The sequence below is a fragment of the Stegodyphus dumicola genome, chromosome 2, assembly GCF_044657685.1.
Source record: "Stegodyphus dumicola isolate Sdum_Otavi_A_Nest chromosome 2, ASM4465768v1".
Lineage (NCBI taxonomy): Eukaryota > Metazoa > Arthropoda > Arachnida > Araneae > Eresidae > Stegodyphus > Stegodyphus dumicola.
Genome location: NC_140769.1, coordinates 147,914,269 through 147,930,896, shown reverse-complemented (window position 1 = coordinate 147,930,896; position 16,628 = coordinate 147,914,269). Strand labels below are relative to the sequence as shown.

The 16,628-nt window shown below is 33.7% G+C and overlaps 1 protein-coding gene across 2 annotated transcripts in view; it reads left to right on the top strand.

The window, feature by feature from the left end:
• LOC118205813 (terminal nucleotidyltransferase 5C) overlaps positions 1–16,628 on the top strand; it is a 109,624-nt gene that overhangs the window by 66,898 nt on the left and 26,098 nt on the right. The window contains exon 1 of one of the 2 annotated variants that reach the window (XM_035378098.2): positions 14,112–14,247. The exons of the other annotated variant lie outside the window; for it this stretch is intronic. The gene's annotated coding sequence lies outside the window, so the exon portion shown is untranslated. Of the gene's footprint in view, positions 1–14,111; positions 14,248–16,628 lie in introns of those variants that run through there. 2 annotated transcript variants of the gene reach the window in all.

Genomic DNA, 16,628 nt, shown 5'->3' with positions numbered 1-16,628 from the left:
ATTCACAGCTGCAAACGACGAGTTACATTAATGTAATTCAATACGAATTGTAAAATCGGTAGTCTTTATTACCCAACTCACCGCGTAAGGTGCATTTTCATTCGTTCAAATATTTAAATATTTTTATAAGGATAGGGTAAAACTCCACTTATCCGAACTGTTGTTTTCCGAATCGAAAATAATTTCATTGAAATCTCACTGCGTAAGGTGCATTTTCATTCGTTCCAATATTTTTATGCCGATACATTAACTCCAGTTATCCGAACTTCGACTATCCGAATTGCTAATTATGCGAATCGAGAAATCCTTTAATTGAAATCTCACTGCATATGGTGCATTTTTCATTCGGATACGGTACAACTCCAATTATCCGAACTCCGACTATCCGAATTGCTGATTATCCGAATAGAAAAATCTTTTCATTGAAATCTCACTGTGTAAGGTGCATTTTCATTCGTTGAAATATTTTTATGCCGATACAATAAAACCCAATTATCCGAATCGCTGATTATCCGACTCTCTTTCAGAATTTAAGAAAAAGAAATGAAGACGGAAACGTAGTGCTGGACAATCCAGGATTTCAGCCATTCGAAGGAGCAAACCTTACACTTTTAAACTTCGTGTCACTGCTTGAAAACGGAGACGGAAATTCCTCATGAAAATCCTACCATGTTTGATTTTAACATAGTAGCAAGGTGCGTTGTAACATCCCAAACTGTAGTTCTTCACACCTGAAGAAACTCGTGGAAGGGAAATTGTATTTTTATGAAAATGAGACAAGATGGATTGGAGACGGACAGCACGAATTAAATTACGCATTTCAGTCTGGGTTACGTGGTAAAGGTACAATGAATGACGTTTTTCGCAATGTTAACCGACGCCGTATTGTCTACTCGGCAAGCTGAATTTGTCACTCACCGCTGCACGAGAAACTTCGCATAATGGGATCGCGGTTATATCGTTATCTTTCGGATATTGTTATCAAATGGCCGAGATTTCGCTTGTTTTCTATAAGAAAACATAGAACATACTTCGCTTATTGGAATCAACAGTTCAGTTAATATCATCAAATTACCGTAGAATAAATTTTTGAAGCATAAGTGAATTGAATTTACTTCTCGTCTCATTTAATACGCAATGGAATAATACCACGTATGTTATAGAAATAACGCACTCTTTAAAATTCACTATATTTATTTACCATAGCGATACTCTGCCGCTAGGTTCTCTTAACAGCGTTACATCTCGTTCATATTATGACTCAGAATGCGCAAAGTATTTATATCATCTGAAGAATTATCGAATCGTTGCCACATGTTCTTTTCAAGTACTATAATAAATATAAAACGACGTATAAAATAAATTAAAAAATAAGTTTCTCACAGACGATTCAGCGCGGCTTTTAATGAACATTCTCTTCTGTCGCAGACAGGCTGACACTTGTATTTTCTGCTAATACAAAAAATAAGATCAAAATACATATTTAAAAAAAATCTGAAAGGGCTTAGATTTTAGCAGTCGCACAGATTTTTTAGTATTTATTACGAAATTAACGTGTTCATTCCGGAAAAGTGTTAGTTTAATAATGTAACTTGGGAGTTGTAACTTTGGATAAAATATCTGCTCAATCGAGGACATCTTAATTTATTTTGGAAACGGAGGAAAAAATTCGTAAAATCTAGAAAGTCTAAAGCGGAATCGCTTGAATTTTCAGTCTTAATGATCTAATATGGCCGCTTTTAACTTCAGGACTCGGACTTAACCCAAGACTATATTTGGGGGGGGGGCGCGGAGGGACCTTCATGATACGGAAAACCCTTCTACACTCAGAAATGTTTAAAAAAAATTACTCAACCACTTCATGTAAAAAATTTTTAAAAATAATTATTTTATTATGTTATTCACAGATTTACGTATTGTTTTAGATAACAATGGAAATAAAAACTAAGTACTGTATTTCCCCTTAGCTTTCTAGAACCAGGTTCTGAATTTTTTTTAATTATTCCTATAATTTCCCCCTTCCTCATTTGCATTCAGAAAACGAGCTTCCCGAGATTTTAAAATGGATTTACCCACGCAATCCTTTTTGTCTTACTAACAAAGACAAGTCTTTCCAAAACACCTACGTATGTCACGCCGAACTTTTCCTTTTAACTGTTGAACTTTATGTCAGCATAATACAAGAAACAACCTATCATACCGAAGCAAACACAAACCGGCATTGTCTACGATTTCACCTAGTATCAATCAATTATGATCCAATTTTTGGCACATTTAATCGACCAAAATTCAATATAGGTGAAATATTGGATGGATCTTGAGCTTTTACGACCATTTGATTAGAAAGACGAAAATCATTCAAAACTGCGTGCCGTTGTTGCTGATATAAGGAGAGAGAATTAGCTTACTTTTCTGTCGAAATTTTTTATTTGGGCTCCATATCGCATCAGTCTGAAAAATGTATGACTATGAATCGTATTTTCTGCATCGTTATTAGAGAAGGATTACAGCGGTATCGTTCTCTGTGTTGTTAGATACATCAATCTAACTTAATCTAACTTAACTGAACATCGGGTACTTCAGCTAGTATTAATATATTTATACGTATTTTTGTAGGTTTCTTCTAAACAAATAATATTGTGATAGTTACCTATAGTTTGTCCAAGTCTACTTTTTTTCTACATCATTTTCTTTTCTTTGTTTTGGGACGATAAAATTTTTGAACGTAGAAACAGTAAGACACGGTATGTATTGTACCAAGTGTTATTCAAAAATTCTTTCGCAGCATGATTTTGCTCGGAAGAACTTGCAAAGGAGTTCCATGGAACATATTTCGGGAAAAAAGTAAGCTTGTTCCAAAGAGTAGGTTCTTTTCCCACACACACACGCACACACACAAAAAAACAAAAAACAAAAAAAAAAGAGGTGGCCCTTAATGGCGTCCGTTGTCGCCTAGCAACCGTGTACGTCATTACGCGTTCTAAATTTAGCGCACGCCTTCGTCCACGATCAATGGCTCTCTCCCCACCCCTCTTCGAACATTCTAGGCTATTTCGGACGCACACTTCTGAATAGGACAGCATCGATTCCGGACATACCATATGCGTCATCCGGTGAGTAACTTTTCCCTAATTTTCTTAATTTTTTTCCAAAGAATATCTATTAAATGAGAATCGGATTCGATATTGCTTGCTGATTGACACCCAACGAGCCTATCGTTTTGCGTTAGTCATTAATAAGTCGTTCGTAATGAAGTTGACGGAACTTTTTCGCGTGGTGCTTGGATACTCAGAATGGGATTAACCCAATTACATACTTATAACCGTATCCGCAAAGATTTTCCGTATTGACTGATACCGCTTCTTCTGTTAAATGTTGAGAATTTGTGGCTTAGCGATGTTATCCCCCCCCTCCCGCGCTCGTTGTCACGGTTTGTTTGTTGCCAAGTTCTTTTAAATTCTTCCTGTGACAGGTTGTGCGTTAATCTTGGCATTTCAACCATGTGTCGTCTGCGTAAGTGCTTTCACGTTAAGCTTCATTAGCTCGAGTTAATATTTTCGTAATTTCGAATTTCAGATTGAAGGTGATCTCTTTTATTCATTATATAAAAAAATAATAAAATGGTAAAAAATATATAATTGTTTTAGTGATTGTAGTGAGTGTCATTTCATTAAAATATTTAATATTTTTAATAAAACATCTGTTTAAATGCATTTTTGTTTAAATCCATCAACGGACGCAATCTGAAGAACATCGTATATTCCTCGTTTAAATCGCTTGCTTTTTGCTAATCGAAAACAAACAGATTAAATATTATTTCTAGCGGTGGCATACTGCTTTTAAATAGCCGAATTTACTGATTAAAATTGAAAAAAATAAATGAAAGGTAAGCAAATTGAAAGATAAGTCAATAAAAAATAAATTTAAAAAAAAATATAACGCTTTCAGATTTTACATTACGCCCAAGAGGGCGTTTTTTGTGTTACCTTTATTTGTTAAACATCATGTTCGCGCTTAACCCATAAAATACAGTTCAACAGCAATATCGCAAAATAATTTTAAATTGAGTATGACTTTAGAATTTCCAATAAATCGCGCGCTGGAAATAAAAATGTTTTCTTTTTTGCGTACAGTGTTTCCATTGCTCGCTTTGAAATCGTCGAGTTTCTTAATCAAAAATTCGTTAAACTGTTACAAAATATGAAATCGATAATAAAACAAATTTTAAATTTGGGCTTCCAGATGCTCATATTCGGTGAAAGATGAAATTATTCAAATTTTGCTGGCTCTAGGTACCTTTGTTTCATCGCAGTGCGAGAAACATATATACATATATGCAGATTTTTCATTGTTTGATTTATTTAAATATAATACAGGGCCATAATATTTGGTGGCAGCAGTCTGAAAAGTGAAACAACGCTCGTACTAAATCAATGCAAACTGCCAAAACGAAATTAATACTCTTTCAAGACGAAATGTCTCTTTGGATTAAATATGATTTTATTTCATTAAATTGTGTTCAAAAGCTCTGGCAATCGGTCTAAAACTGCGCGCTACCGCATTTTTTAATTTGAAACGTATTCGCGATTTTCGTGTAATCCGGCTTCAACATTCATTCTAACAGAAGTGTAATTACGTAAGATTAAAAGTATTGCAAAAGATTTGTGTCAGAAAATTAATTGAAAATTAAACGTGTATTTAAATGTAAAGTTGTTGAGTTATGCGTACTTAAAGTCGTTTTAAAAGTCGGCTTGGTATTTTGCGGTATCAGTTTCAAGACAAGTAGCTTTTAATCGGTTTTGTGAAATTTCTACTCCCGACGAAAGTTTTTTTTAGAATAGAAAAATAGCTTATTCAGAGTACCATCAATGGTAAGGAATTTAGACTTTTATTAGCATTGTGGTGAAATTCTTCGTGGCTTTTAAAGGGTAAGTTTTTTTTTCTTTTTTCCCTTTTATTCTTTACTTTCGTATACGAAGTAAGGTAAATATTGTCATCGTCAAAAATTTGGGGTTTCAGATTTCAACGGAATAATCCATTTTGACCTGCCTGAATCATTTCGGACGATTTCTTTTGCGTGTGCTCTGTACGTAGAATTTTTATTCGATAACAGAGTAAAATTATTGAATTGTTTGAATATTAGTGTAAAATGTTTATGTAAACGCCATTATAAAATGTATTGTGTATCGGTGAGTTCTCGGCGTCTTAATCTATGTGCGCGTAAAACGTACTACAGTAATTTGTTTATAGTTTAGAATTTATATGTGTAACAGCAAAATCAGTGTAAAATGTTTAAATATCAATGAAAAATATCGGTGTAATATTATAAGGTATTTCTCCCGCCTTCTTAGCGTACCTTCGTGGTGTAGTGGTCCGCACGCTGGGCGCGTATTCCAGAAGCCCTTGGTTCGATTCCCGGCAATATTTTCACGTCTGCTTCCAAAAACCACCTAATGTCTCTACAAACTCTGTTGTATTTCGTCGACCAAAGGAGATTCGAATACACTGATAAAATAGCACTTGGAAATTACGCAGTGAACTTAAAAATATCGAAAAACATTCTCAAAAACAAAATTAAATTACTGATTTTTTTTAAGAAATAAACACATGCAGTATGCATGGAAAATGATACTTTGAATTATTCGTGTTTTTCTGTTATTTGTGACCTGCTTCTCCGGTATTAGCCAGGATACATTCTATTATTCCGTCGACCGTGAAATTTGACTACTATCGAATTATGAAAATTTTCCGCGAACCTGCTGAGGTTGCGCCAGTCTTTGCTATGGAATTCTGAAGGAACTGATGCCATTTTTATAAAAAAACCATCAATATTCGACACACTTCGTTTTTGCTCTTTGTAAAAATGCTTTTGCCGATTTCTGCTATTTTGTTTTAGACGCACCGATTTTACGGAAAGCCGAGTTTAGATCGTTACGAATACAAACTTGTTCCAATCGATTACTAATTTGTCCGTCATATTCAACCGACCCTATAGCGTTTATTAATACACTTTTTATGGTAGTCTGAATAATGACATAGTCATGACTGAATAATACTCCACCTGCTACTGTAGTCAATTTAAAACTAGTAAATTAAATTTTTAACTTAACGTTGTATTCAAATTTAATTTATCAATTATTCAAACTAGCGGAAGTACCCGATGCCAGTTAAGTGAGATGATGCATCTAAAAACAAAGAGAATGATACCGCTGTAATCTTTCTCTAATAACGATGCAAAAAATAAGATTCATAGTTGGACATTTTTCAGTCTGATGCGATGTGGAAACCACATAAAAAATTTCGCTAGAAAAATAAGTTAATTCTCTCTCCTTGTATCAGCAACAATGGCACGCAGTTTTTAATGATTTTCGCCTTTTTAATAAAATGGTTCTTAATAGCTCAAGTTCCTTCCAATATTTTACCTATATTCAATTTTAATCGGTTAAGTTGGCAAAAAATGGCAGAAATCAATAACAGCAACTAAACAAACACACACACACACACACAGACATTCTTCTTTATATATATAGAAAGAGAGATTTTTTAAAACTTACGAATTTTTGATTAACAAACTGTACGATTTGAAAGCGATCAGTAGCAAAACTTTTCGAAATAAAGCATTTTATCTCCAACGCGAGAGATTAATGCCACTCGGAAAAAATGAGTGTTTTCTGAATTTTTAATTAATATCTCGGCTGATTAAAGTCATACGAAGAGGGAACACTCCAAATGGCTTCCCACGAATTTTTGGAATCCGTAATGTATTAATGTTTGGCAATGCTATATTTATTTCATATTTTGTAAAGTTTAGAATATTTTTTAACAAACTCTATGATTTGAAAGCGAGCAGTGGCGACACTTCTCGAAATAAAGCAGATTTTCATCTCCAGCGTGCGAGACTGTTGCCACTCGAAAAAATGAGGGCGAAAAAAAGCGTTTTCCGAGTTTTTAATACCTCTGATTCTAGCCTTTTTTTAAAAAAAAGTGGACGTCGACCTTTTCCAGGACCCAGAAAAGAATGATAGAAAGTTTTGTGACGATAGCTTATAGTAGTGATCGATTTAATCGCGAACAAACACAGACATTCTTCTTTTTATATATGTAGATATACTAACCACAATAATAAATACCTATTATTATAATCAAATACATTTTTAATAATTTGTTCGAGTTGTCCTAAATCTGCCGAGCTACTTTAACCAACTGCTGTTATAAACGAATTTTTATTTATAGGCCTGTAACAACCTATTAATTCTTACCACGTTAATTGAGAAAGAGGCTGTGCCATATCCATTATGTTGTACATGTGTTAAATGTTCCATGGAAAATTTGTGTTATGGATCGACAAACCTTTCGCTCCTGGCCACTGTAGCACCACCGCGGAGTCGAATGTCGCCCTCTGACCTTTCCAAACATTTCGAAATGTCATTCGTGACGCTGTCGACCATTCACTGCTAGCCGCATGCGACGTAGTAGTACGAGGGTATTTATTGATTACTCTAGCCTTCATTCATGCCTTCTGCTAGTACCTGCGAGTTTGTTTTCGCAGTGCTGTGTGTGCTTGCTGGGAAAACAGCATTACGGTTCTTAAACTTTCCATGTTTCGAAAACAGCTGTCTGCGTTTTGGCTCGGATTGTTTGACGCTTGAAATCTGCGAGCACGCGCGTGGTCTCTTTTTAATAGTATTTATATAAAATGAAATGCTGTTCTTAAGCAATGATTCACTATCGGTTTCTTCAGTTGTTGTCATCGATGTCAAGCCGACTTTATTTTAAGACTAGTAGCTACGCGGCCAGCCTTCGTCTGGCTTTTAAATGTACCGGAAAAAAATGCCTGAAGGGAACACCAAACGTTAAATTTAAAAACTGCGCAGAATTTTACTCTGCAGAGCAACTTCATCAAAAAAAAAAAAATAAATAAATAAATAAATAAAATAAAATAAAAAAATAAAAAAGTAAAAATAATATAAAATAATAAATTTTTTAAATGTATTGCATATAACAAAATTACAATGAAATAAGCAATATCCTTTAATACAAATATTAGTTATCCTAATAAATATATTAAACAACTTTCCGTTGCCTTCTCTCGACAAACGTCCAGTATCCAAGAGAAACATTCAATTTAAAAGCTGCACAGAATGATCGCCCTCATTTTTCCGAGTGGCAACAGTGCTGATTTTCAACAGTCAGCAGCCCAGTTATACAACTGAATGAAAAACTGTTGCCTAAACCACATTTCTAAAAGAATGAAACTATTCAAAATGATGCGATAAAATCGAAAAGATAAAATAAAAAATCTGATTCGAGTTTTGAAACAATCGCTTCAAGGTGCACTGGCTCTTGTCTAGATGCGCCTATATACAAAATTTCGTAGCCCTGGGTCTATTAGCTTACGCGCAGCACGAACGGAAGACACACAGACTCTTTTCTTTTATTATATGTAGAGATTGTTTAGTTTTAAATTGCTAATTTCTTTATTTGCTAAATAATTACTTTAAATATTTTGACGTCATGATTACTGCACTCGGCCTATTTTCAAATTTTGCTTACATATGCTGTTCCAGAAGAAGAGAAAGAAAATTCAAGATAAATTAATATTTAAAGTTTAATTTGAGCAATGCATTGCATAAAATGACTACAAATATATTTCTACAATTTAAATTATAAAAAAAATTAATTGAAAAATTTTAGATAAAATTGAGCAAATCAATAAAAAGAATTTGTCTTCCACTTCATGTGCAGTCCGTTACCGGGCCCACCAGCGGCCGAGCGGTAAAGTCGCTGAGCACTAGTAGTTCCGTCCGAGGTTCGAATCCCGCGAACGGGCTGGCTGCATGGACGTTTTCGTGGTTTTCCCCATGTTTAACGTGTATACGAGCCAGTTTCCCTTAGAAAGTCCTCCACGAAGGCATCCCAGCCCTTAGGCAGATAGCCCTAGTGTGCTTTCCATAATTAAATACACCAGTCCGTTACCGGGAGATTATTTTACCGCCAAGTAGTTTCTTAATCTGCTTAAAGGGGACAGTACATAATCGAAGTAGTTAAATGTAGCCCCACTAGTTATCTATGTCATTAAATATGTACTGCCCCTTTTAGACAGATTTACGAACTAACTTTGGATAAAATAATCTCGAGGTAACTGACTCGACAAGAAGTGGAAGACAAATTATTTTTCTATTGATTTGTTAGGAAAAAACTTCTGTAATTAAGAAAATTTTTATTTTAGTTACTTTTTATTAAAATTTTTCGTTTCTAATTTAATTTCTAATTTAGTATGTGAAAAAAACTGTATTAACATAAAGTGTCATCCATTATAAGTTTAAAAAATGTATTTGAACTTAAGTGGATGAATAAAAAGTGTTTTATTAACGACTGAAAATTTGAACAAGATATAGGGAGAGTGTGAACTAATAGTAGGAATTTGAAAATAAATTAGGTTACAAAACAGAGGTCAGCATGAAACTTGAAAGGAAAAGGCATTTTTGCCTACTATCACACATTTTAAGATTTATATCTAAAAAAATTAAATTGTTTTTTGGTACTTTTCCGTTTTGCCGGCGCAAGCGATAAAATCGCCAATAATGGTACAACCGATGCCAAACGGAATATTCTCGCTGCTAACCTTTTACGCCTCATTTTCAAAACTTTTTCTTATCAGATTGATCGTTTCTTTCAACACGGGCATATAATTACATAGAATTTTTATCAGATAGTTCAGTTTTATGTCTAAGGCCATTTTCGGTAATTAAGTCAATTAGGATGCAATCACAGTGCTTACCCGAAGCCGAAAATATAGAAAATGTACAGTCAAGGGTTAAATATCAATTCTAATGAGAATGCATTAGCGAAGTAAAGCACTGCAGTTTTTACATAATTTCTGAGTAAGCTATTCATACGAATTGAAATATTTCTTACATTTAAACTTGTGTTTCAAATTAAGATTTAACTTGAAATTAATGTAGATAATTACTGAGAGCATTAGATTTTTGTAGAGTAGTCTATGTGAGATGAGATCGCTTGGGGTCACGTGATATGAATCGGCGAATCAGGATGTTGAACCATGAAATCATAGTAAATTCTTAATGTCTTTTTACAAATTCATTGTCTTTATTTATTGGCTTTTTATAAACTTTTAAGCTATATTAAAATGTTTATGCCTTCAAAAAAAAAATTCTTTAGAACTAACATTTTTTTAAATATTTTTTATGTGTATACTGTATGTTGTCGCGAATAAAGTCTGCTTGGCGAGATTTGCGCCGGCCAAACGAAAAAGTACCGTTTTTTTAATTTGAATTGTAGAAATATATTTATAGTCATCTTTATGCAATGCATTGCTGCAATTAAATTTTAAACATAATTTATCTTGAATTGTCTTTCTTTTCTTCTGAGACAGCAAATGTAAGCAAAATTTCAGTGTGTCGAAAATGTTACAATAAATAAAGAAACGACAATATTTGATAAGTTAAACAAAAAACAACAAGCAAAATTTTATAATATATTGATTGAATTTTATTAATCTCCATAAGTTTTATACTGTTAAAATTTATAAAATTTAATTCATTTTGATGAAAATATTACAAGATTAGAAGATGTACGACTAATAAATCATTTATGTGTAGGGAAAAAAAAGAGAATAATTAGTAATAATTATAAAATAATCTAGTGATAATTATATTTTAATACAGAAAGTAGTAAAATTATCATCAATTCCTTTTTATTTTTAGTTTCATATTTGTAGATAATTAATTGATATGGTTTGTAACTCACTGCATTGTGGGAACAGCACAGCGGCGCACCTGGGGGAGGAGTCCGCCCTGGGAGCACATTTTTAGCGACAGCATATTTTATGTGAAACATTATTTCATAGGACTTAGTCAGATATATCGTCGAGATAGGTGAACAATACATTCTAAATAACGAATTTTTACTCTTGATCGGGTATCCTCAACCAAGGAGGGGAGGGAATTCCATAGTTTTAGTTTCTTAGTTTTCATAGATTTTCATACTTCTATAGTAATTTTTATTGATCTTTTAGTTTGCTTTTTATTTAGTTGTTTAGTTTTAATTTATAAACTTTATTTTCCAATTTTGTTAGTCTAAAGGGGCACTTTGCCCAGAAGGACTATTAATTTCGTTTCTGCATTTTGCGTTGGTTCACTAAAAACGGCATGTCACTTTTCAAATTGTTGCTGCCAATTATCATCACCGTGTGTTACATTTAAAGAAATTCAGTAATGAAGAATTTTCATAAGTGTATTTATGTTTTTCGCATTGTGATAAAACAACGTTACCTATAGCCATCCAATTTTGAATAACGTAATTCTTCACCAAACGTGGGCATCTGGAAGCACTAATTTGGAATATGTTTTTATTATCGATTTCATATTTTGTAACACTTCAACGAATTTTTGATTAACGAACTCGACGATTTCAAAGCGAGCAATGGCAACATTATACGGAAGAAAAAAAAAAAAAAAAAAAAAAAAAAAAAATTATCTCCAGTGCGCGAGACTGTGTATCGGAAATTCTAAGGATATGCCCATTTTAAAATTATTTTGAGATATTGCCGTTGAGCTGAATTTTATCATTTAAGTGCGAAGAACATTATATTTAATAAGTAAAGGTAACACACAAAACGTTAAAAAAGCCTCTTTGTGCGTAATGTAAAATCTGAAAGCTTTGAGATTTTTTATTGATATTTTGTATACTTTTTCTTTAAAACATTAAAAAATCTAAATTTTAAATATGTATTTTTCGAGTTTTAAAAAGGAGAAAAAGAACCATTAGGAATGGTGAAAAAGGTGCATAAGGCAAAAAGTTTGAGAACTACCGATCTAGATAACGCATTACAAGACACCCCCCCCCCATGATATTAAGAGTTACTTTTGTTACACTTACGAATATCGACTGAATTATCATAGCGGTGACATTACTGAGAAGGAATGACTCGTTAAAGAGAAGTATTTCAAGTCTTTTATTTACATTATTGCTATGAAAAACGAAGCCGCACCTTTGAATGGCGGTTGTTTTGAATTTTTGCAGTTTTTTAAAATCGAGTCTCCTGAAAGAGATTTGATTTGCAGTTCGATGAAACTATTGAAAAATTTCATGGAAATAGCTGTAAGTGGTGCTATTTGTGAGAGCAGATTTCTAATAAAAATAATTTAGAAGCATTTTAGAAAAGCAAATGTTTATTTTGTACTAGCGGAAGTACCCGATGCCAGTTGAGTTAATGTATTATTTTACTTATGACGTCATTTTAAAATTCCTATCATAACACATTACACGTCATAAGCATTATGATGCGTCACTGTAAAGCATAAAAATGTCAAAGAAACAAAGTAATAATCAATACATGTACCACAACTGACTACGTAATCATAAAATCATATGGTATATATACCCATATGACATGGAATTGCCTTTTGGGTTCAGCAAAAATATAAACAAATGCCTCATTATTTTGAGCAAAGTGAATTATTTTGAGCGATATGTTCCACATATCGCTCAAAAATACGAAAAATTTCGGTAGAAAAATAAACTAATTCTCTCCCATATCAGCAACAATGGCGCGCAGCCATTACTGCTGTTGCCGTTGTTCTTGAATCAGCACTGTTGCCAGTCGGAAGTATGAGGGCAAAAATTAGCATTTTATATTAATATCTCTGATTTTGACTATTTTCTTCTTTTTTTTTTTTCTTGAGAGAAAGTGGACGGTGACCTTTTCCAGAACCCAGAAAAAGTTATAGAAAGTAGGAAATCAAAATAAACAGTCGGATAGCTTTAATTTTTTGTTCAGTTTGACTCGTGCTAGGGCTGAACGCGACCTTTACTTCGCGAAATTTAGGTAGTTTACAATCAGTTTTATTATCTGCTAAATGAAATGTATTTGTAATAGATTTTTTGTTAGTACGGTGGAACTCCAATTATCCGAATGAATTCGGATCGGACCCCATTCAGATAATCAAAAATTCGGATAATTGGATTTTTCTCGAAGAAAGGGTCTACCTACACTTTAATTACTGCATGTACTGTATGTTGAAAATGGGAGAAAAAACTATTTTTAAAGGAGACAGATTTTAAATTAAGTCCAAAGGGGCATTTTTTTTAACATTTTGTATTTTACCTTTATTTAAATACCATGTTCTTCGCACTTAAACCATAAAATTCAGTTCAACAGCAATATCGCAAAATAATTTTAAGATGAATAGAATTTCCGATACGGAGTCTCACGCGCTAGAGATAAAAATGTTTTTTTCTGTAAAACGTTGCCATGGCTCATTTTGAAATCTTGGAGTTGGTTAATCAAAAATTTGTTAATTTTGCAATGAAATCGATCATAAAACAAATTCCAAATTTAAAATTTGGCCTTCCCAGATGCCCATATTCGTAGTAGTATTACGTCATTCAAAATTGGATGGCTCCGTGCACTGTTTTATCACAATGCGAGAAATATACATACACTTATGCAAATTTTTCGGTATTTAATTTCTTCAAATATAATCCATGACTCTAACCTTGGGTGGCAACAGTTTGAAAAGTGAAACTGAGATTTATAGTGAACCAACGCAAAAATGCAAAACGAAAACTTTCTGGGTTATTAGTCCTTCAGGGACAAAGCCCCTTTCGACTAAAAATATTTGGTAATTCTAAAATTAATATAATAGGTTAAAAAAATGTCAAAATTGCTAAATTTTTGGCGACCCCCTTACTTCAAGTCCCGATCCACGGTTTACAAAACTCTGCTGTAGATCATTAAGATAGACTTGTCCAGTCCGTTCGATGAGCAAGCTATCAACATCTGATCCAGATCCTACTTTAATGGTTGCGTGCATGTCTCTCTCAGCCGATTTCCAGGCCAAGCGAGCATTGAAATGAGACGTTCGTCCTTCGGTAACGAAAAAAAAGAAAAGCTGTCCTTCGCAGACGACTTCTTAACGGAGAATCGAGCAACCCGTTCAAACGTAACCCGACGTTACAGTAATTCTGCGCATAACGTAACGGCTGCCCAGTAGCGTTCCCTTTTTTTCGACATTCCAGTCTCTCTCTCCTCGTTGTCCGACCGGTCACGGGTAAGCGAAGGGGACAGGGGAGGCGGAAGAAAGTAGTTCCTAAAATTAGGTCGCGGAGGAAAGTTGCGCTTCGGTCCGACTGCGATCGCCTGGACCTCATTTCACTCTCGCGCTCTGCCGCAAGCGAAAGTGAATCTGCTGAGTTGCCCCCAGGATTTCGAACGTTCTTCAGGTGAGTGAGTTTTTTTTTTTTTTTTTTTGTCGCTTTTCCTTGCTAGAAGCAATAGATGATTTGTTTGAGTTGCCGAAAACGATTTCGCATGCACTGCCGAAATGCGCAGCAGAGATTGTGGTGTGTGCTGGAGTTAATTTTCCTAAACCCTGTGTAGCTTTAAAATGTGTTTTCATATATGTGGCAACAGTAAACAGACGATATTTGAATTGTGGTTGGTTCTTGCAATATGACTGTCAAACTTGGATGCATGGATATTCGGAGAACAGAAATAAACTCTGATATTAAATATATCATCTCTGTAAACAACCACCTCCAGGGACGACCAGGATCATTCGAAACCATAGTGGATGACCTGTGATGAGCAAGTCTGTTAATGTTATCGAAATATCGCAGAATATTTTTAATGCCACCAAATGAAAGTTAAAACTGTCAAATGAGGTTGGAAGTAAGAAAATTGCTAAATCACATAAGACGTGCCTTGAAGTAATGGATTAAAAGTCGCCTTAATACCAGGAATTATCAGGAATTTAACGGTTGTGTGGATATTCATAGAAACAAAAGATAACTGCCAGTTGTTTTATGAAACTAATCCAAGCCCATGGTAATAAAATTTCTGCATACGATGATGATGGAATGGAAGGATTCCTTGCAAATAGGCAAATGAGGAATTCCCTAGAATTATTAAAATTAGAGCTACAGCGCTAGTTAAATAATTTTCAGAAACGTTTTTTAATATAAACACTTCTCAGGCTAATTAAGTTTCCTCAACTCCAAAACAGTTTTGCAGATTTAAAGTTTATTTTCATAGATTTTCTTACGTCCTTGTACGAACTAAAGGAAATATTGTAATCACGAAAAATTCCAGTACCGTATTTCAACGAATATATCCATTTGACCACTGTCATAGGCAATTTAACGATGTTTTTGCGTGACATCTGTACGTAAGGACAGAATAAAGAGTTCTTTTTCCACAAAAAAATTACAGAACTGATTCAAAATGAATTCAGAAGAGATTTTTTCGTCGCGCCTGTACGCACGTACGTATGCACGTAAAAATGTATCTCCCGTAACTCGAAAACGAGTCGCCTCAGAATGTTGAAATTTTCTATATAAGACAGATATAGGATGTAGTTGTGCACCTTCCTTTTTGGTAAAGTCGGCCGCACCAAAAGTAAATAAATATACCCATTCTAAAAGTAAATAAATATACCCATATACATATACCCATTCGGTTACTGGGCTCTGATGAGCTCAGTTTTGTTCTTTATATGTTGGTAAATTAAGTATTTTTTGCTGTAAAAATGATTGCATTATATTGTTCCGGTTACGGTTTTTATTAATCGGAACTTATACATTAACCTGCATGCAATATTTGTAGAATTATCAACAATTTAAAAGTTGTTCAAGTGCGGCTGAGCTTAATTTTTTTACTGTAGCAGCCGTATTTGTTTATATTTGAAATTTCGCAGAATAGAGGATTTGTGGCCAATCTGAAGAGCTACAAGATTTGTTTCTGTTTTGTCTAATTTCTTTTGTACATGGTTTTAAATTTATTATAATATTTGAATAGAACATGTGGCAACTCGAAGAATTACGATTGAATCTGAAGAATTACGATTGGATAATTCTTCAGATTCTATAATTTTTTAGCATTCTGAGTCATAAAATGAATGAGATGTAACGCTGTTAAGTGAACCTTAGCGCCAGACTACCGCTATGGTAAACAATTATGGTGAATTTTAAAAAGCGCATTTATTCTATTGTGGTTCATGTACATCGACGAAGTAGATTTAATTCAATTCAATAAGTTTAAATGAAATGCAGGAAAAAATGTGTATAATTTAATATTCCGTGCAAGGAAGTCGTGGTACAGACATCCGATTTTTTTTTTCGCTGCGACAATACAATGGATACAACTTACTAATGCTATTTATAGATTTTACGAAGCTCCGTACAGTTACAGAATTTGGATGCATCGATATATTTATGAACGCAGATTGATATACAACTGTTAACAAAAATGATACTAGGAAATGAAATAGTTTTTCGATGTTAATTATATTTATATATGGATTATTTTTTTCGTTGTATTATGCAATTCTTTTCACAAAATTTTGCGAATTTTCACCTGGAAAGAAAGAGCACAAGGAAACATTTCATTTATGTTTTTCATGGGATTTTGTTCTAAACGACATTTTCTTTGGCAGATATTAAAGAATTTGAGGTATTTTCTGGTAACGTTAAAGCGACAAACTTTCACTGGCAAGTATTTTATTTTCAGGCCAAAGAGCGTTAGCCCAGAAGGCTAATAATTTTGTTTTGGATTCACTTTCTGCGTTGATTCACATTTCAAACTGTTGCCACCCAATATTATCGCC